General features: G+C 35.4%; 1 pseudogene; it reads left to right on the plus strand.

Annotated features, from left to right (window-relative positions):
- Window positions 1–552: 552 nt before the first annotated feature.
- LOC132352791 (U6 spliceosomal RNA) lies at window positions 553–608 on the plus strand (annotated as a pseudogene).
- The last annotated feature ends 9,565 nt before the right edge of the window (window positions 609–10,173 follow it).

Below are 10,173 nucleotides of genomic sequence, written 5' to 3' on the forward strand. Positions count from 1 at the left end.
AAAAAAAAATGGTACTGATGAATCTAGTGGCAGGACAGGAATAAAGACATAGACATAGAGAGTGGATTTGAGGAGATGGGGGGAGGGGGAAGCTGGGGCGAAGTGAGAGTAGCATGGAGTTATATACACTACTAAATGTGAAATAGATAGCTAGTGGAAAGCAGCAGCACAGCACAGAGAGATCAGCTCAGTGCTTTGCAAGACCTAGAAAGGTGGGATAGGGAGGGTGAGAGGGAGGCTCAAGAGGGAGGGGATATGGGGATATATGTATACATATAGCTGATTCACTTTGTTATATAACAGAAACTCACACAACATTGTAAGCAATTATATTACAATAAAGATGTTAAAAAATAGAAAACATTTATAATAACTATTTTCCTTTCATCTGCAGAGTTCTACACCATTATTCCAAATAAGCAGGGTTAGGGAGGCATTTTATTGTAAGTTTTGAATCATTCTGTTAATATAACCTTAATTATTCAGTGCAAGTTTTCAATCAGTGTATTTTAGATGATTTCAAAGTATTTTGTTTAATCATAAGCAATAAGCGTGCTCGCTTCGGCAGCACATATACTAAAATTGGAACGATACAGAGAAGATAAGCAATAAGCATTCAGATTGGGGTGGGAGTTGGGAGACAAAAATCAATTGCTCTATTGGCAATTTGTATTATGCAAATCAGAGGAGAATAAGGCAATTAAGAAACAAAGCTGTGAATCAGAGAAAATGATTAAAAAATATAGACAATAGGACACAATGAGGTTCAGACCCTTATGAGGGAGATACCGATACTGGCACAGACACTGAGTAGGGTCTGTTCAAGAGCTATGCTGATGTTAGCTGTCTGCCATTGTGGCCTTTTTGCATGTGGGTTTGTATGTCTTTCCAGATCTTGGATGAGAAAGACTCTGCATCTAATGCCTACTGATAATTTATTTTGATATGTTTTCCTTTATTTTTAGGATTGAAGAATCACTGTGAAGCAGAAGCTGCTTTTGCTTTTTCTTGATCTATGCTTACATATTTGCAGAACATGCCTCTGGGAGATGGGTGTGTAAAAAGTCCTTTTGTGATTCAAGCTATTTCAAAACCCACTATACCTCTTGAATGTGTTGTGTAGTCTTTTGAGAGGAAGATAAAAATCATCCTTCAGAATCTGTAGACTGGTAACATAGAATCTGTTCTGGCCCAAGACCAGGGACAATCTTGCACCAATGTTTCTCTATGTAAACTAAAGGAGGTGATTACTAAAACTGTTAGAAACACTTTAGGCTCATGTTCATGAGGACATAGGAGCTTCAACATGAACAGGGCTCTGAAGAGTGTTCCTGAGGCAGGCTGGGACCTGGGACCATTCGCTGCAGTGCTGGCACCGGGACAAATATTTCCTTGAGCAACAAACTACAAAGAAACTATAGGGGATTAAAAATAACTGTGTGCATGCCCAGTTGGGGCAAATTATGAACAACAAGATACAAAAAGATCAAAAACTCTCAACTACCACTTCTGAGGAACCGGGAGCAAAAGCAGGGTACTGTACATGCACCCTGCACACAGTATCACAGATGGGGTGGGCAAACTACCTAAGCAGACCTCCAGCTCGACCCCCGGACCCACCCCTACCATCACCCCATATAAGAAGGCAGCTCAACCCACCTCAGGGAGCAAGCAAGCAAGGGAACATGTTAACATGTTCTTGTTCTCCTTCCCTCCTGCTTCAGCAGGAGTCCCAATAAAGCCTTGCTTGAATTTTTTGCCTGGCCTCTTATCAATTTCTATTCGTTAAGGAGGCCAGGAACCCTGGTCAACAACATTCCCCATACCTCCTGGTAGCTTTGAAACATTGGGCCTCAGCCACTTGCTCTACATTCATTGATGCCCTTACTGCTCAAGCAGCTGGAATTCTGCTAGCAACAGTCAAACTCACATTCCTGAGCCACTTTAGATTTCATCTACTGTGTTGACACAGTGCAACAGGCTTGCCAAAACACAATCCCTGCTCTCTCATTCCTGTAATAAAGGTAACTGACAGAGCTGGAATTTAAATGATGCTGGCCTCCTTTCCTCTTTTGTTTATGGTACTGTGGCTGGTCAGGCTCAGATCTCATCCAGCAAATATAACACTGGTGAGTAGGAATTCCACCCTCTAAGATTCATGACCACAAGAAGACAATTCATGGTTCTACTGGAACAGGGACGGCATAAGGAAATTTGTGATTTTAGACATGATTGACCATGGCCTGCCTCTTTCTTTAGTAGCCAATTCTATTTCACCAGAACATGTATTAAGATAGAATTGAGCTGAATTAATTTCCCCTTCAAGACATTTATAAGTACTATGGGAACCCTGAGTTCATAATAGGAAAGGGGTAAATAGAGACAGTGGGTCTTCTTGATATTTTTGGAAGCAGGTGACTCAAGCATTGCACTCTAGGGAAATCTCATACTCTGTTATTTGCACCTTAAACTTTTTGGATATATCCTCCAGCTCTGTATGTTTGAAGGCTTAGCACAACAGAGTTAACACTATACCTCTATTGCTAGTTTTGGTAGATTTTATGCAAAGATAATCTTTCATTGCTGGTCAATACTTTGATCTAAATTTGCTTTAAAATCACAGCACTTTGCTATTAGCGCACCTTTTAAAAAAATGGAAGTACATTGAGAAAGTGAGTGTTAACTTTTCAGCATTTTTAAGACAAATGATACACATTTGTGCAAATGAGTGGAAGAAAATCATTTGTATTAAATTAAATAACCTGATTGGGACACCAAGATTTGCATCTTTTCTTTAGAAGAAATAAGAACATATGAAGGGTAGCAATGTGGGTTCCAGGTCTGACTCTCCCATAAATAAATATGTTCCCTTGATCTAGTAAATTAAACTTTCTACATCTGATATTTTGGGAAGTTGATTTTTTCAGTTTCTTTTTATTCCTTAACATTCTGTGTTTTTAATTCTAAAGTCTTGCTTGTAGTTCAGGTAGTATATTCATCTACTAGTTTGATAAATGTGCTAAATAAATACATAGATTTTGCAAGGTTAAAAGTCAATGTAATGTGCATACAAATTGCTTAGCTGTGCCATATTATAGGGACATAGGGAATGGCCTATTTATACTTTCTGGCATTCTTGTTCTATAAATATCAAGTCAGCTCTAATACACAAAAGGTTGAATTATTATTTAAATCATTTGTATTGTCCTAGACTGTCAAACAGGTAAATTTAAACAAAAAAAGTCCTTGGTAAGCGTAAGAATTATTCACATGTCTATCTAAACTATTCCAAATAATTCAGTTTATTTGAGCCATGGGTCTGCTTTGAAAACAATATGTCTAATTTGAAAAAGAAATTTCTCAATTTTTTTTGACAAAAGAAGTTAGAAGCCATAAGTCAGATAAAAACTGACTGACTGCCATCACCACTTTACTGAAAATGTTTTTATTAATGTTATTTTCTGCTAATTACTATAGCCAAAAGCTAAAATTGTGTTTTATTTAATTATCCTAAAGGGCTTAAGAGTCTCTAACAGTATTGACTCATGCTATTCCTAAAAGTCTTTTTTCTACTCTTTGTTTTCAAAGTAGTTTTTTTCTCCTTTACTTCAATACCTCTGACTATTCTACCGTGGTCTCCCTTTCTGTTCCTCTACCTCTGCCCACCCTTTTAAGGTGAAATTTAAGGTGAAATCTCCCACTGCTCTGTTTTTACTCTTGGTCTTCTTGGAAGACGTCATCCATTCCATGGCTGTGATTATATCTCAGTATCCAATCTTTATCCCAAATTTCATTGTCACATAGGATTAACTGTCCCTATTTACTTAAATGTTCTATATAGGGACCTCAAACTGAAATCAAAAAACAAATGCATTTTTCTCTCACTTAAGCATTTTCTTCAGTTTATAATTTCAGTTATACTGGTAAAGTGATCATTCCACTCTCTCCTACACTGGAAAAACTGGCCGCATCTTAGATTCTCCATTCCTCACTTCTACTTCCTACATCATCAAATCCTATCTAGTCTACCTCACTAAGAGCCTTAGAATCTCTTAATCCCTATTTATTGCCTTCCTAGGCTCTCAATCTCTCCAATTTACAATCTTGTTGAGGTCAGCAGTTTCCTAAATTTTTTCTTGGTTACTAATCTTTTCTCAGGTCATTTTTCATATAGCCACCAGAATGGTTAATACCCTACCTTATAATCCTGCTCATTACCTCCAAGTTAATATCAAATCCCATTAACGTAGCAAAGAACAATATTCATATTCTACACTCAGCCCACCTCTTTATCATAAATTCTTTACCATGCCATCATCCTCTCTTCAACTTGCCACTCACAGAATCACCCCATCCTACTGAGCTTCTCATCACCCTCACAAACCTACCCAGTACTTCATGAATCTGGATTTACCACTGCAAAGCCTGACGCAGCTCAAATATCTCCTTCCAGATAATACATTTTGTGACTTCACAAGGAACACTAAGAAGGTGTTGGAAAATGGTACATATCTCTTCTCGGGAAGCCACAAATATGGACCCAAGACAAGATGAGAGTCAAGGATTAGAATTTGTGTTCATGTATGAGGCTTTCTGTACTACCACAGTCATTTTCTCTGCTGATTTAAAATCAGCTTCTACTATTGAACTGAAATGGAAAAAATGGACTCAAGTGAAGGCAGACCTTTCATCTGCGGGTGGACATGTGAAATGGATTCATCAGTGATTACTTGGGATGCTCAGAAATGGAGGCTTTGCTACTTTGTGTTGTCTGGTACCATGCATCACTGTACCATATTGAGCTTGAAAGGATCATATAAGGTGCCTGTATCTTTATAATTAATGTGGCTACTATCTATATTCCTAACTTGAAATGAAAATGTAATTCACCTTGAAAGTATATTTCCCTTGTTAAAATGATCAGAAAACATTAAAATATTGGTTCAGTTCATATTTATAATGAATTAATGTGCTAATATAATTTTCTTACTGATTAGTATTAATTAGCTAGTTAAGTTTATTGGGTTCTGTTAAATATTCAATTCAAGGCACAATACAGGTGAACTGAAATTGTTATGTTACTACTATAATGGTCAATTATGTTCTGCTTGAATTATTCATAACCCAAATACAAACGCCTCATTCTGTAGCACATATCCATGGGAAAACCAGGTTTTCAAATACATATTTGGTTAGTACAAAGTATTAGCTGGTTACTGATAACTCCACTATAGGAGCCACAAATAAAATTACCATGACAAATATGCTTAATGGTTATTCTGCAGATGTTCCATTATAAAACCTTACTCATGCTATTAATCTTCTGAAGCCTATTACCATTCCTTCAGACAAGACCATCAACTATACTCATGCTGTTAATTGTCTAATTCCAGGAGTCTTGAAAATAGAGGTTAGAAGCAGCCTTAGGTAAAACCAAAAAGGCCTGACAATAGCCCTAATAGATAGCTTTAAGTTACAAAGTGAAAAATCTCTAGAAAATTTATAAAGACAGCTTTCTGATTTACACACTGAATTGTCACTAATGCTGGACAAATCACTGTAAATCAGTTTCAAAAATTGTACTTTACAACCCCTAAATTAATAAAAGTTTAAAATTGTAATATTTTATTCCCCAAAACATAGTGAATAGATAATTTTTATTTCTTATCAGATAATTCAAATGACAGTTTTCCCTTCCTGAAGTCCGCATATATCTACGAAATGTTGCATACATCTCTGTATATATCTATATGATTTTATATAAATAATATACATTATATAATTATATATAAATGAATTATGAATATAACTATAAAAATAAGAATAGTGGAGGGTTCATGGAGGAAATAAATAGAATCCAGGAGATAAAAAATATCTTTTTTCTAATTGCCTTTTTATTTGCAGAAGAAAAAAATAATATAAAAAAAATGTGAAAGAAAAATGTGTTGATCTGGGTACTAGCATGTCTAGCTTTTTTCTAAGAATTTTCTTCTATTGTTTCCATCTTTCTCCTTTGACACCTCTAAATATAACTTTCAGCTTTCAAAGGCTGACCTAGAGCTAAGCTCCTGAAGGGATATTTTTTTCCCACCTGGCAATGTAGAATGATGGATAGATGTGTGTTTTCTCAATGCCAATGTGATATTTAAATATCATGTGTAGTACGTGTATCACAGACACAAGTGGCCTGTTGTGTGTACCTGTTAGCTGAATGAAAGGTCATACTCTCTTAAGTTCCTGTGTATTTTATTAATCTTTCCTGCCTTAAAGTCCATACAGAACAATTGTGATCTGGCTCTTGCTCTTTGCCTTCACCATTTCCTCCATAAAAATCCAGATTTAAGCCATAGTTATCATTCGTTGTGTCTTCCCACTTATTGTTTTATTTTGAGGTTTTTTTTTTTTTTTTTTTTTTCTACCTGAAACACTCTTCCCAAGCATTGACTATCTAGAATCCTAGTAACCCTTCAGTTGCCAACCTAGACTCCTCTTTCTTTGGTCAGCTTTTTGTGATTCCCAACAGTCATTTTGCATATTTGCTTCTATAGCACTCTTGAATTTCATTATTACATATACTGCAAACTACCTGCTTGTTGGGTTTGCTTACACTTTTATATTAGAAGCTGCATGAAAAAAAAGAGAACTTGACAGCCTAATTTTTTTGTCTCCTTCGTGTTTGGCACAATTCCTGATACAGAGTGGCCACCCAAGATATAGGTGCTGAATAAATTAATGGAAGACTAAGTGGAAGAATGAATGAATACCACGGTCGGAAATGATAGTGTTTATGCTACATATGCTCATTGCATTGAATTATATCAAAAATAAACATTTGATTTCAATTCAATGACTCAAAAAAGGCATGACACAATAAGAAAAATCCGGAAAACCTTCCAAAGTGGTTTTTAAAAATATCTGCATTCTTTAATATTGGACTATATTAGATGTTTGAAGAATAGCAGAGAAGCCAATTTAGAAGAGAAAAAAGAAAAGCTTTTGCAATACTTTCTCCCGGATCCATCTATGAATCACACAAGCCTTCTTGAATTTAACTATGTTAATAATTTATTTTGGGACAGAGAGCTGTATATCTACTCTAATTTGCATTGTTCATTTGAAAATCAATAGTATAATTATGCATTGTGTAATATGTATAATTTTAATATATGTATAATTTATAATATATCTAGGATAAAAAAACAGTAAAATCTCTGGAACTGTCTTGCAGAAACATAGACCTTTTGTCCAGTTTTATTTTCAGCTTGTTGGTCTGCACTGAGGGTATGACCATTCAATCATGATAGAGAATGACACCAATATGACCTTAGAAAAGTTTAAGTTGCTTCCATGGTGTTGGCAATTTAATGTTAAAAATTCTTTTAATACATTGGTAATACCCACTTTTTCTAAAAAATTTAATCCACGGGGAATTTTACTTTTAGCCTTTATTCTGTTTGTCAACTATGGCCACATTATAAAAATGTCAAGAGAAGCCTCTGAAAACACTGGTTTTTAATGATTAAAAAACTGATAATGGAGGTAGGTCATCTCAGGATGCATTTCTTTACCACATTTTTCTCTAAAACAAATCAACCTAAAATGAACTTACCTGGAATCCTGCAGTGAACCTGTTTCAATTTTAATGCTTAAAAATAAGACCTTAAATATTTTATATCAATAAATTAAGGTTAACTCTTTCTTGAACTTCTATTTTATCACAGAAATATCATCTCCATTCAAGCATATAAACCCCTTTTGTCTTGTAGGTATCATCAACCCTAAGAAAAAAATAAGAACACTTTGAAGAAAACTAAAGGCAAAAAAACATTTTTATGAGCACTTAAATAAAATTCACACATAGAATTATTCTAACCCCTTGAGAGATGTATACATACAATAAGTAGCAGAAAGTTCTAATGAAATATTAAAGGGTTCAGTGGGCCCATTTCAAAGGCAAATTCTAAGACCAAACCCTAACTAAGAGGCACTTGCTTTGCAAATGCAGATCAAAAGGTCAGCAAATGTATAGAGTCAAATGGCTCTTGTTTTATTGCCCCATGGAGGCAACACTCATTTAATTTATGTCTTTCTGGATCTTAAAACCCTTTAACTTGTTTTATCGGGGAGACTTTAGTTCAGAACTTAGATCAACGAGATACAGGGGGTCAAATGATAAAAGAAACTAAGTATAAGTGGCTCTGAAGAAAGTCAGTGTTTTGAACACTGAGGAGTGAAAGGAGACTTCCCTTGGGGGCTGTACAATAAATAAACAGGTGATGAAGGACAGAAGGGGTAGGAGTGGGCTTTTCTTTCTCCAGTTAGTGATAGTATTTGTTTGCAAATGTAATCAAAACAACAGTAAAATAAGTTAATTAATAAGGACATTTTTTTTTTCTGATTCTGTTGTGTCATGAATAAACAATATGAAAACATAGGATGGCATTTATTTATGAGGTCCATGTTCTAAGCACAAAGAGAGGGTACGAACCAATGACAGTAAGGGACCTGAGTCCAAGTTTGGGGTTTGCATTTGTTAACTCTGAATTTGTCATTAATCTCCCCAGTCTGTGACTCAAAGGATGAGGCAACACTCGAAAGCATAATGCCTATAACTTTCTGATTGGTAGAGCTTAAAATGCCCTGTGATCTTATAACCTTTTCAGGTAATATTTTAAATCTTTTTAATTAATTACTTAAATTCTTCTCTTTTCTTTTTATTGTCACATTCTTTACTCACTTAGCCCAGGCATCTGCTACTCTTGCCCAGGCATCTGCTACTCCTTTTCTGTCTTCCACAATACGATGGCACTGACTCTAGGACAGATAGGATTCCTGTTTTGATCTAGGACCATTTGCACACTGAGGTCAGGGAAGGGAGTGGGAGCAAGACTCAGTGGTCTAGGTCTGGGAGAGGATGTGGGCCGGCCGTGGGGTGTGGAGGCACCATTTGTTATCTGTGCATAATTGAACAACAACCACAAAATCAGGGAAAAGCTGGTCTACTTTTCACCTTGACCTGGTAGTTTAAAACAATGTCAGTAATAAAATACTCGTCCTCCAGAATAATCTTTGGTTAGTCTAAGTTCTAAACAATTGCCTGCTGTGTGCTACCCAGCCACTGTCTGGGATTAGCTTTCATTCAGTCATTTCCCACTTCAAATGTAGAAGAGAAAATATCACACTGCAAAGATGAAGATATCTCATATAAAAGTACAATGTGAAAGGAATTAATCAGCTAGACAAGTGCAGGAAAGGAGATTACTTTGTATTTAAATTAAGTCTAATAAATATGGGTTGTTATTTTAAAATAACATAATTTAATGAAGTATATAAATGCGATTAAATTTATCTCTTCTAGTCTTTATTGTTCATGAAAATGCAACCAAAATAAGAGAGATGGTAATGAGATGAGCGTTTTGATCCTACCTGTTTATACATAGAACTTCCTGAAAGTTAATCGCTAGATGGAAATAGATATTTAGCCATAACTACTTTTGGATCCAAACCTAAGTCCAACCTTAAATAATTTAATTTCAGCTTTCATTTTGAGATCACTGTGGATTCACATATACTTGCAAAGTTAATAGAGATCTTGTGTACCCTTTACCCAGTTTCCATTGATGATGACATCTTGAAAACCAGTACAATTTCATAACCAGGATATTGACATTGATACAGTTGACAGATACCAATCTTGTTTAGATTTCCCAGCCTTACCTGTACTCATGGTATGTGGTGTATGTATGTGTGTGTGTGTGTATACTTAATTCTATGCATATTTGTCACATGTTTGGTCCATGTATGTATATCCACCACCACAGTTAAGATAGAGAACTGTCCCATTACCATGAAACATACCTCATTCTAGCCCCATCCTTAAACCTAGAAGTCACTGATCTGTTCTCCATGTGTATAATTTTATAATTTTATGAGTGTTATATAAATGGAATCATACTGTAGTTAACCTTTTGAGATTGGCTTTTTTCACTTAACATCATTCTCTGGTAATTCATCCAAGTTGTTCCATGCATCAGTAGATTTTTCTTTTTTATCCCTGAGTTGTAATCCATGGTATCTTCGTTAATTTTAAAATAACACTTTTTGGGGGGGCACGAGGATTCTCAGAATATTTTATTTTTATATTAATATTTTAAATTGGGGAGAAAAATCCTT

This window comes from Balaenoptera ricei, chromosome 18 (assembly GCF_028023285.1).
Source record: "Balaenoptera ricei isolate mBalRic1 chromosome 18, mBalRic1.hap2, whole genome shotgun sequence".
Lineage (NCBI taxonomy): Eukaryota > Metazoa > Chordata > Mammalia > Artiodactyla > Balaenopteridae > Balaenoptera > Balaenoptera ricei.